Consider the following 4,123-nt stretch of genomic DNA (forward strand, 5'->3'; position numbering starts at 1 on the left):
TAAATAAGGTTGATATGAGAGTTGTTAGAGCATTTCTTGGTCGAACTCGCATGCGTTGCTATCTCAAGCATGTTTGTCAATGTTAGTGATCAAAACTTGTAGATGGGGAAAAACGATTTGCTGGTTTTTAAGGAATTGAGGAGACGACCGTACGGAGGAGACTCCTCGAACCGAGCGAAATGTTAAACCTCAAACAGATGCACCGCTGCAAAGGGGGTGTTTTAGATTCGAAAGATCAATCTGTAGTACTCCGGCCTAAATCAAGACAATGACCGTTCAAGAGTAAATTCGGTCACAAGAGAGGATGGGTTAATCTGTAGGAGGGAAGCTGGGAAATGTGTGGAATCAATGGTAATCAAAGATTGTAGGTGTGTGAATTCTGAATATGATAAGCTCTGAATGATTGAAATTGCTCAATTGAGAGTAGTTGCTCAATTGATGAGTTGATGATCTCGTGTTGTCGATGAGACGTGAGATTGATGACACTGTTGATGCTCATCCTTCAATCATGATTCAGAGAGTTATTTATATTGCTGGAATTTTAGACACCATGATCCCATGAAGTGTGACAGTTGATGGAATCAAGGAGTGGGGAAGTGGAGATCGTGTTTGAAACCAGTTGCTCAACGTGTGGAGACTTGGTCAATTTTCCACCCACTACCTCGTGAATTCCTTCAACTGATTGCACGACTTGCTCACATTCCATCGTGTGTTTGAACACACGTGCCGTAGACCGCCAGACCAAAACCCTAAGTGATATCCCCCCAAAGTGACACGATTGACGTCTCGTGTTATGTTAGTCAATTGATGACTTCGTGGTTTGATGGGACGATGAGTCCATGTAGTTGCTGAGTTGAACATGATGTTCTAAAACTCATGAATTGAACATGTCATGAGACAGAGTTATAATTCTTACGATGAAGTGAGAAAGTATTGCTCATTCGATGGATCGTTGAATATTGATTGTTGAACCAATATTCCTTGGTTTGAGCAAATATTTATCATCTGAGCAAGTGTTGCTCATGTGATGAATTGTTGAATATTTGATCGTCTGAGCATGTGTTGCTTATCTGATGGATTATTGGAAGCATACCAAAAATATTAATTAGAATACTGGTCATTGAACCGAGCATAATTAATAAAATTAATGACCATGAGGTCGTCGTAAAATTATTAAGGTTGGAATATGGAATGATGATCCTTGGATTCAGAAACCCTAATTTGATCAATTGATGATCAATTCATGGTTCGTCAGAAGTTTAACCATGGGACGAAGGAGGGAGCGACTACATGGGACCATGGATCAACCATGTAGTGTCCATATGCCCACGTGAGAAAATACAAAGAACTCCTGAAGAGTAGACGATTTGTTGGTGAAAGAATGATTAAATGCTGGTTTAATCATTTATTCGAAAATGCTCGTCTGAGCCTTAGGTGAGAAAACCTAATTAATCATGACGGAGTGAGGGACCGACCATGGGGTCATGAAACCTCCCCTGGTAGTCACGTGACCGCCTGATGATCACTTCATGAAAATCCAAAGTGTTTGGAAGAGTCTTGGTCCTAATACGTCCAATTGTGCAAATTAGGTCAAAACTGTGAAACTTGATGGGACCGACTTCTGTAAGCCAAAGAGCCAATCTTGGTTGGTCAAGATAGCGTGCTCGTGTCCCCAAGGCGTCCGCGTCTCAGTCCTGAGAATTTTTTATTTTCTGGCGTGCAATTGAGCATCCATTCGAGAAAATATGCCAAAATTAGGGTTTCGACGAAACTGAGGAAAACACCATGAGATGATGGAAATTAATAATAAAATAAGAAATAAGGAGGCGTGGGACTGCCGAGGTCAAGGCATGGTCGGCCGGTCATGGCCACGGTCCCGTGGTGCCTTTTCCTTAATTTTATAATATTTTGATGATTTTATGAAAAATTCATGAATTTTGAGAAATTTGATGAATTTAGGGAGTTTCCATGAATTGAAGGAGTTTTCATGAGTTCAGGGAAGCAAAAAATATTAAAATAATAAAAACAAGGGCATGTGGGACCGTGGAGGAGCGGCCGGCCGGCTAGGACCCGGTCCCACGAGTTTTCATAATTTTTAATATTTTTTTTAGGTATTTTTCATGATTTGAGGGAATTTTTCCTAATTTGAGAGAAATACCATGAAATCAAGGAATTTGATGAATTCAAGGAAAATAAAAATAATAATAAAACAAAGGGACGTGTGGGACCAGCTAGGGCATCGCCGGCCGGCCAGGGCCTGGTCTCACAAGTTTTCATTATTTATTTTATTTTATTATTATTTGGTGATTTGTGCAAAATACCATGAAATCAAGGAGTTTTTTCATGAAATTAGAGAAATAATAATAATAATAAAATAATGAGGAACCGTGAGGTGTGGGGCCGGCTGGGACCAAGGCACGGCCGGTTGGCCCATGGTCACGCCCCACACTCCTTTTCTTAATTTTATATTATTTTTTATGGATTTATGACAATACCATGAAACCGAGGAGTTTCCTCGAGACGAAGGAGATTTGATAAAATGAGAGAATTTTCATCAAATCATGGAAAATAATAAAATGCATTAAAAATATAAAACTGGCGTGGGATTGACCACGACACGGTCGGTCGGTCGGTCGGTCGTGTGTCCGTGCTCCCAGCACCCTGGTCAATATTTTTAATTATTTATTATTTTCTTCCATATTTTGCATAGGTTCATCGTTTCGTTGTATTTTGAAATACTCGTTCCTGCGGTGACTGTTAGTGTATCGTCGTTGAATACACTTTCACCATTTGAATCGGGACTTACTTAGAGGTAGCTCAGACGCCCGGTTGTTGATTATTTATTACTAATTGTGGAATTCAGTGGAGAATAATTCACAAAACTGAGTAATAAGATGTTTATTAATTCATAGGATCAGCTGAGGATTCGACTACGAATTCAGAATAATAAAGTGATCATTACCATTCCATGGGATTGTAGATTCGACCATAGAATCAGAGTAATTAAGTTTTATCTATTACCATTTATGAGACCAGTTGTGGATTCGATCATGAAATCGGAGTAATGAGATAATATAGTTATTGCTATTCTATGAGATCAAGCCTTGGATTCGATCATAGAATCAGAACAATTGTTTATTTCCATTCCATGGAACCAGTCGTGGATTCGACCATGGAATAGGAGCAAAAATAGATTATTCTGGGAATTCAGTAGTGAATGTCACGACAGAATTAATCTTAATTAGGAATAATTAATTTTGTGGCTCTATACTAGCAGAGCAAGCTGTCTAGGAGCATTAATTATCCCGATATGAGCTTGTCGGTAAGTCATATCCTTTATATAGTCAGGGTAAACTCGTTGTTTGTTCCTGAAGACGTTATCGCTCTATATTAGCAGAGCAAGATGTCTAGGAGTCGTCCATCTCGTGATACTATATAGAAATAATCACTGAAAGTGTTCAGTATTCATGAGATATGTCGTTGTCCAGTCGTGAGACTACATATCTACATGTACTCTGAGAGAAAGTACTCTCCGTTGAGAATTTGATGAGAGACCCGTGTCTCAATACTCACGTCTGATTGCCGGATCAGAGCTTCGTATAATTACGGGTTTACGATTTTAGCCTTTGTCGAAAATCCACCATCTTCATTAAGTCCCCTGCTGAGTGAGGAAAGCCGTGTTCCTCAATCAGCATTGAATGGTGATTTTACGACCATAACAATATAAGTAATTGAACTTAGTCATAAGTTAAGACGTTGCCGGATTTTGATACTACGAGCAAACCATGACTTGAAGGAAGATCCCAGTGGCATGATAGAGCGTCGTTTGGTGAGCATAAATTGGTGTTGAACCGCTGATTTGGACGACGAGTCCTTGGTCGTTTAGGATTAGCGGGTCGGGACAAATAAGGAAATCCTTGTTTTAGGAATAAACGCTCGTTCGTTCGTTAGTTTAGGGAACAAAAAAAACAGACCTGAGTCTAATGACATAAAATTTTGTTTATGAGCTTTCACTAAAACCAAAATTTTATTTTTTAAATATGTGAGATTTCACAAAGTGGAATAAACTCTCGTTTCGAAGGTGGATGCTCGTACGAGAGAAAAGTTTTTTTTTTTGAATAGA

The sequence above is a fragment of the Papaver somniferum genome, chromosome 9, assembly GCF_003573695.1.
Source record: "Papaver somniferum cultivar HN1 chromosome 9, ASM357369v1, whole genome shotgun sequence".
Taxonomy (NCBI): Eukaryota; Viridiplantae; Streptophyta; class Magnoliopsida; order Ranunculales; family Papaveraceae; genus Papaver; species Papaver somniferum.